An 8,471-nucleotide genomic window follows, 5' to 3' on the forward strand; every position below is an offset into this window, starting at 1 on the left:
GACACAGATACAGTGTTGAAGGGTAAACACAGAGCATGATGGTCTCAGGCTCAAACCCCACCGTCTTGTTAATTTTCATCTCTTCTGTACTGAGCCTTCCTATGTCAATACAGTAAGTTGACAGTTATCAATCCAGGCCTGTGCTGTCTTAGTGAGGATCAGTACAACAGAGGGGAAAGCAGGCCTCCCTCAAGGAGATGGGATTGAAACCTGGGATCTTTCTGTTCTATAGTCCCTCCTCACGCTCTCTCTTGTCATGTGATAGAGTCATCCAACAAGGAAACATGCCTTTTGGTCTAACTTGTTTGTGCCATTGTCTTGAATGCTTGTAATTCCTAGAAATTTTCTTATTTCTGTAACCTCCACCCCTCCGATATTCCTGCTGTATATTTGAAACCTCCTCCGATGCTGACGACTCTCCCTATGTGTAAATTGCTCCAGTGTCGATAACATGCCCAATCCCAGTAATCTCATCCTGCACTCAGTTCAATAATTTCCATTTCTATAGTTTTTCACAATACTTACAGTAACCCCGTCTCTGTAAAATCCTCCAGCCTGGAGCAAAATACCCACCTGTGTACTTTCCTCAACCCCCAAGAAAACATGATATCACTGTAACCTTCTGCACCTCCGATCACACTCCTGCCTCCTGGCCTACACAACCACAGTAACCTTCTCCCAACCCTACCCACCTCCTTACCGATATGAACACCTCCAGACCCTTTTCAAGCCACAGCAATACTCCACATCTCTGTTTGCTCGTCCACTCCCTACAGTCCTCCCAGCACCTCAAACACTCTCTCTTTGTGTAATTCTGCAATTTGTGCAGCACGGTGGCTCAGTGGTGAGCGATGATGCCTCACAGTGCCAGGGACCCAGGTACGATTCCAGCGTTAGGTGACTGTCTGTCTGTGTGGAGTTTGCACCTTCTCCCTGTGTCTGCGTGGGTTTCCTCCCACAGTCTAAAGATGTGCAGGTCAGGTGAATCGGCCATGCTAAATTGTCCATAGTGTTAGGTGCATTGTCGGAGAGAAGTGGGTCTGGGTGGATTACTCTTTGGAGAGTTGGTGTGGACTTGTTGAGCCGAAGTACCTGTTCTCATGCTGTAGGGAATCTAATCTAAATTCTCCCTTTGCGTTCCATATTACTGCCCCTAAATATATCCATCTATCCATAATCAGCCCCAACACCTTCAAACCTCCGAGTCTCTGTGAACTCCCACAGCTCCAACATCCCTCCTTAACTGTGTAAACTTTTCCATTCCTGAAACACTCTGAAAATGTGGACAACCTACAAACCTCCCTATCTGCGTAATCCTCTCAGGACCCTGTAAAACTACCGATCTGTGGAACCAGCTCCAATGCTTGTGACTCTCCCAATCAGTTTCTACAAGACTTACTATCTTTGTAACATTCTCCTGTCGCTATCACCCGCCCTGTCAATGTCGGCTCCTCCAGTCTCCCCACCAATCTAATCATCTCCATAACCTTCTCCAGCTCTTACACCCCTATCTGTGTAAACATTACACTCCCCTACAACCATCCCAAAAGCAGAAACCTCCTCCAGTGTCTGCAATACTCCCTATCTGTGTTAGTGTCTCCAGGATCTATTGCTGTTCCTGTCTCTGTAAGCTCTGACGGATTGTACAGCTTTCCGGTCCATATTCTTTCCAGAACCTCAGCATCTGACATCAACAAAAGTCTTCATTAACTACAGCCTTCCATATCTCTGTTCTTTCCTCAATTCTATACAACTCTCTTAATCTCTGTAAGTAACACAATTCCATAAAATACCCCAAGCCTGCGTAAACTGACCCAATCCGAGAGTGAGAAGCCTCACTGTCCTTTTGATCACCTGTAGTCCCTTCAGATCTCCCTGTATCTTCCCTGACTCCATTGAATACAGCCCGTCTCATGTTATAACTCCTCTGACTCATATGTTCCTCCCCATCTCTGTGATATTTTTCAGTTACTGCATTTCTCATTCTGTATCTCCAGAGTTTCCAATCCCCCGATCGATGTAAGGTTATTGATCTCTTGCAGCATGTTTAACACCTTTAGCAGCCTCCAACTCCTCAACGCATCCTGTCGCTGTAACCTCCTCAAATACTACAGCTCACTGTCTTTGCAATATCTTCCAGTATCTGCAACCCTCTTGATTTTTGTAACCCACTCCAGAACAGCACTCCACATCTCTGTGTAACTGATGGGAATGCTGCAAACATGCCTTCACAGTCCTCAGTATCTCTCTGAACCTCTGCAGCCCTACAACCCTCAGCATCTCTGGCTCCTCCAATCCCTACGCTACTCCCTGGCTGTGTGAACTGATCCAGCCCCTTCAACCCTCCCTATCTCACTCACTCCTGCAGCTCCAACTATTGTCCATGTCACTGTAATTCGAGCACCAACAATCCTCCCGCTCTCTATAAACTCCTGCAGCTCCAACTACCACCCCTATCTGTGTACTCTCCAGTCCCTCCAATCCTCCCTATCTCTATACACTCCTGTAGCTCCAATACCACCCCATCTGTCTACTCTCTAGTGCCTCTGTGTAATCTTTAGTGCCTATATTCCTCCCAATCTCTGTAAGTCCTTCAGAACCGATAATCCTGTAACTCTACTTGACATCTTTCAGCCCGATTACCACCTGATCTCAAATCACCGAACTCTGTAACATCCTCCAGTCTCTACAGCCCAGCTTTTCTCTGTTAGCTTCTCTGGTATCTGTATTCCCCTTTATCTCCGGTTACAGATCCTTGCTCAGTGAAACAATGTCTCAGTACCGAATCTGTAAGAACACAAGAATCTTTGGTGTATCAATAAATTTGCCTCATTTTCTAAATTTTAACGACTGCAAGTTCAACCTTCTCCACCTCTTTTTATCAATATCCCTCCATTTTGAAGATCAGCCTGGTGAACCTTCTCTGGGCTGCCTCCAATGCAAGGACATTTTCCCTCCAGATAGGGGACCAAATCTGTTCACAGTATTCTCCGTGCGGGCTGACTGGAGTCCTCTATATTTATTACAAGGCTTCCCTATTTTTATTCTCCATTCCCTTTGAAATCAATGTCAGCATTCCATTTACATTCTCTTTGTCCTGCTGGCCCTGTATGCCACCTTTCTAAGATTTATACACCAGGATTCCCAGGTTACGCCATAGCATAGCTTTCTGCAGTTGATCTGAAACCAAGAGGTGACAGCAATAATCACGAAAGTACTGGAATGTATGTTAAATGATATGCCAGAAAAACTAACTGCACACTTAGAAACTTATGGAATAAGCGCAGTCCATAAGACCATCATGTATAGGGGTAGAATTAGACCATTCAATCCATCAGGTCTATTCCACTATTCGATTGTGTATGAATTGTTTCTCAACCCCATTCTCTCACTCCCTGTAGCCCTTGATCTCCTTATTCATCCAGAACCTGCTTATCTCTGAGTAAGATACACTGAATCACTTAGCATCCACAGCCCCATGAGGCAGTGAGTTCCACAGATCCATCACCCTCTGGCTGAATAAATTCCTCCACATCTCTATTCTAAAGGGTCCTCCCTTCACTATGAAGCTGTGCCCTTGGCCCCTAGTCTCTCCTGCTCGTGAAACATCTTGCCCACATCCACTCCATCCAGGCCCCTCAGTTTGAATGAGATTCTGCCACTGCTTCTGAAACTTCATCAAGTGCAGACACAGAGACTTCACCTGCTCCTCATATGACACGAATTTCATCCCTGAAATCTTTCTTGGAAACTCATTTCTCGTACCCCTTCACATCCTTTGTTCAGACTCTGAATGAATAACGTGTTGAGTGTAGTCCCAACACTGACCCCTGCGGAGCTCCCCTCGTCACCAGGTCCCATCGTGAAAAAGACCCCTTTCTTCACACTCTCTGCCTTGTGCCAATCAGACAAATCCTCTATCCATGTTCAACATGTTGTTGTGAAACGGAAATGTCATTTCACACCCACTGCTGGATTTAATTTTCTGTCTGGCTGTAAACAGCAGAGTTTCACCATTACCTTCCCATCTGTAATTCCCTGGAGAAGGTGGTGGGGAGCTGCCTTCCTGACCCACTGCAGGCCTTTGGGTGTAGGGACAGACACAGTGCTGGGAGGATAGAGCGTAGCTTGGAGGGCACCTTGGAAATGCTGGTGTTCCCATGCACCCGGAGCTCCTGTCCTTCCAGGATAGAGTTGTTCCAGGTTTGGGAAATGCTGTTGAAAGAGCCTTCCTGAGTGACCTCAGTGCTACTTATAGATCTTTTATTCCCTCATTCATTGGTGAACATGAGCTTTGTTGGCTGAGCCAGCATTTATTGTTGATTTGGAGTTGTCCCTGAGAAGGCGGTAGTGAGCTGCCTTCCTGAGCCACTGCACCAGCCGTTGGAGCTGTTATTATCTGTGTCCCCTCAGCAGGTGCTCCAACACTCCTCACGTCTGTAACTGCAAACAGATAATGCAGCTCTACCTTTTATATCTCACATCCTCCCCGCCATATAAATCTGACAGTTCCTCACCATATCTCACCTCCTCCATTCCCATCTGTGCCTGACATCTCTAAAATTTCTTTATTCTTGTTTAAACTTCTGATCACCTCAACTCTATCCCTTTTTAAATTTGTAAACCCTTAAGCTTCTGTAACTCTCCACATAACTGTAATCAATGACAGCACAGGTTCCCTTCCTAAATCTCTAAATCTCTATAATTACAATGGTTGCGTGTGCATTTTTCATCCTCCTTATCCATCTCAGGACTTCCAGCCCCTATAATCCCATATTTGGAATGCTCCCATTCTCTGCACCTCCTCATGTCCTGAGGGTCCTTGAACACTACAAGTGCTCCAAAAGTTTATATTCCGCCCAGTTGCTGCAAGTCTTCTAACTCTGTAACATTCAACAGTCTCCAGTACGTTACAACACTTGCTGGCTGTCAATTTGCATTTGTTGAAGTCTACACATTTCTGTCAGCAGCTCAGAAAAAGCCTTATAGACTCTACAAAGCACCGTCATGAACAAGCCATCATCTCCCTATTTCCTTTGCCTTCTTCAATGTCTGAAACTCTCACTGTATCTTCCAGCAAACGTCTTTAGTTACTGCAGTTCTGCCTAGCTCCCCAGATAACCTGTTCCATCCCATACAGCTCGCTCAATCACTGTGACACGCTCTGCTCTGTCTAATCCTCCTCTTTTCCACTGTCTTCCAGGCACAACAGCAATCCTATAAGAGACCAGTGCGGAATGGGATGTTATAAACTTCAGCTGAGGCTTGAGACCTACCATTACCTGGGAGTCACAAATGGATGGAACCTGAGAGAGAGCTGCACAAACCGGGAGAATATACATCCGCAACGAGGATCGAGGCCAACTGGGACTTGGATTTGGAGAAACAGCAGAGCAGGAGCCTCGAAATCAGCACCAAATCATAGAGGGAGTGACCATGTGACAGAACAACTTGGAGCAGGAGCATGAGGCTCACTCACACCTGGGAGTTACAGAGGCAGCAAAGTGGGAGGATATAAATCAACACTGAGGATCAAGGCCTAATTGTGCCTGGGAGTCACAGAGACGGTGACCCTGTGAGGGAGCAGAGTGGAGGTGGAGCTGGAGGATTACACGTGCCCGGGAGTCACAGAGACAACTTTCGACTGCTGGGACCTGCCTGCACCGAGTTTGAAAGAAGTGCAAGAGCCATCACAGAAAAGGCTGTAATTTCATTGGCTGATAAATACACCGGTATTAGCGACTGTCAGTTAATTGCTGTAAGTTAGCAATTTTTTTTAACTTCTGAAATAAGGGTTGAGCACAGAAATAAGAGGGAGAAGTGAAATTGTGAGCCAATAATAAATTCAAAGTTTGGGAGAAGATTTGTAGCTTGGGTGCTCGTTGTTGTGGTTCTGTTTTAGGTAGATGAGAGTGTGACTGGAACGATGGTGCAGCAGGAAGGGCTTCAGCTTCCTGGGACATTGGGACTGGTTCTGTGGAAGGCAGCAACTGGACAAGCTGGATGGGCTAACGTGACAGAGCTGGGACTGAATTCATTGTGGGCTGTGTGGGAGGGATTGAAAATAACTTGATGTGTGCTTCGGATCCAAAAAGGAATAGTAGAGTAGACTACCAGGATTCTCAAAATAATGGGAGATACCGTTGGTACTAATTTACAACAACAAGTTAATTAGTGGAAGATGGAGTAAGAAAGGAAGCCTTAATCTGACGTACTCTGCATGGACATAAATACTCGGAATGTAGGGAGTTCCAGATGTAGATTAGTGTGTAGAAATCTGATGTACTGATCACTGAGAGCTGGCTCAAGGAATGGCAGAACTGTGTGTTAAATATTGCTGAGTATAAAGGATTCCAAAATGATAGAAGGGAAGGGAAAGAATGAAGGTAGAAGTATTGGTTTAGATTAGCATTAGTTAAGGAGTCCAAGAGAAAGATGATCCGTCCAAGGACAGAATTTGGCTGGAGCTACGGAACAAAAAGTATGCAATTAAACTGTGAGGTACAGTCTGTCTGCCAGGAACCAAAGAAATGATGGAGACAATAAATACGCAGGGTCATTTGAGAGCGATGACAATACCACAGATTAGTTATACTGAGAAACGTAATGTTTCCAGATAGAGACAGGGATACTGGTGGTGAAGGATCATGAGGGACGAGTGTTCCTGGATTACATGGAGGAGAACTGACTGCAGGAGTATGTGTCCAACCCAAGAGAGCATGTACTATTGGATCTGGTCCTTGGGAAAGAGGTGGGGCAAGTGGATCCAGTGTCAGTAGGGGAACATTTTGGGGCGCAGCGATCATTTTATTGTAAAGTTCAGGATAGTGGTAGCGAATGAAATGCAATAATTGAGAGTGAGAAACAATTAGTTGACTGACAGCAGTCTTCAGTGGGGCAAGAATGAAGCTGGGAACTTTTCAACAAGGCCAGTGAAATGGTAGCTTTAAATAGTGTGAACTAGATCAGATGGAGATGGAGCTGTAGTGTGACCACGACAGACCTGGATAATCAAATCATTTCCCCATTTCTACAGGAAGGATAAACAGGCCAACACAGTGAAGTAGCATTGTGTATAAAGGATGGGATCAGTATTATTGTGATGCTCATCAATTTACACACTGCTCCTCTCTGCCCTAACCCCTCATCCCTGCGTATTAATCCTATCAGATATTTGTCACCTTTGCAAACTTCAGAAAATAGCACAGTATCGAGGAGATACCTCTGTCCACTGTCTGCGTTGGACAAGATGTAACGTTGTTTTTTTAAAGCCCAAGTTCTGTCTCCCTAGACTGTGTAGGACTTCAGGTGCAGATCCCGACACCTTTTTAAAATGGTTTGAGAGTTTCTGCCTCTACTCCGCTTCCATGTGTGACTCCGATATCCCGACCATACTCTGGGTGAAATCACAACTTTCCTCATCACGTCTCTACTATTTCAACCACATACATTAAGTATTCGCCAAAGGTAACTGAGCTCTCCAACAGGAACAAGGTATTATCTCCCTTTCTACCCAGACTCCTGACATTACGTGCACCCCAATCAAATCTCCTCTCAGTATCCTCCATTCCAATCTTTCCCCATAACTGCACTTCCACTGTCACAGGATAACGGATCTCCTCTATTCCCTTTCCAGTCCAATTCCATCCTCCCATGTGATGGAGTGACCAAGCTGTGACTCATTATTTATGCAATTCCTGCATAAGCTTCCTGCTCTGAAATTCTGCACTTTGGCTGAAAGAGGAAATGATGCCATTTGCTCCATTAATGAGATTATTGATGTGTCCAGCCTACTTCATTTACCTTCCCACACTGACCATACTCTCATTTATTGTGTATTCATTCTCTCTTGTTGATGTCCCCAAATGCCTTGCCTTGCACTTCTCTGGATTATTTGCTCCATTACCCTGGATCCTATAGTTTCTGTTTTTAAACAGTCTGCCATGGGATCTCTCGTCAAATCCAAGAAATTCACATGCAGTTACAGGTTAGTGCCTCAAACCGACACAGTCAGATTAATTACACACGATCTTCCTTGAACAAATCCAGACTGACTGCCCTGGAGTCCCTGGGACTTCCTCAGTGACCGTTTATCCACTGTCTCTGAATTCCAGCAGTGACCTATTCCGTCAGTCCCTTGCTCTACATTAAACAAAGCTGCCGTGTTAGCCATTCTCCAGGCCTCCGGCACCATCCCTGCATCCAGTGAGGATTGGATAATGTAGGTAACTATCAGGCCGGGGATTTTCCCCGGCTCCTTTTAACAGCCTGGAACATTGTGTTGCCTCTTTCTAAGGATTTGAGTCTCCTGTATATTTGTCCGCTCCAAGTTTGTTGCTCCCAATATTTCATCCCTATTTTGATCCAGACAGACAAAGACGTAACCCATCTTATGATTAGTCAAGTCTCATTTAATTGGGTTTTATGGAGGATTTCTCTCCACAAGGTGAAGTCCATTTTCTCATGATACC

General features: G+C 45.2%; 1 long non-coding RNA gene across 1 annotated transcript in view; it reads left to right on the top strand.

The window, feature by feature from the left end:
* Positions 1–5,827, top strand: part of LOC140478548 (uncharacterized) — a 48,418-nt gene extending 42,591 nt beyond the window's left edge. Inside the window, exon 5 of the long non-coding RNA XR_011960806.1 lies at positions 5,204–5,827. This is a non-coding gene — a long non-coding RNA (uncharacterized lncRNA). The remainder of the gene's footprint in view (positions 1–5,203) is intronic.
* Positions 5,828–8,471: the final 2,644 nt, after the last annotated feature.

This window comes from Chiloscyllium punctatum, chromosome 6 (genome assembly GCF_047496795.1).
Source record: "Chiloscyllium punctatum isolate Juve2018m chromosome 6, sChiPun1.3, whole genome shotgun sequence".
Lineage (NCBI taxonomy): Eukaryota > Metazoa > Chordata > Chondrichthyes > Orectolobiformes > Hemiscylliidae > Chiloscyllium > Chiloscyllium punctatum.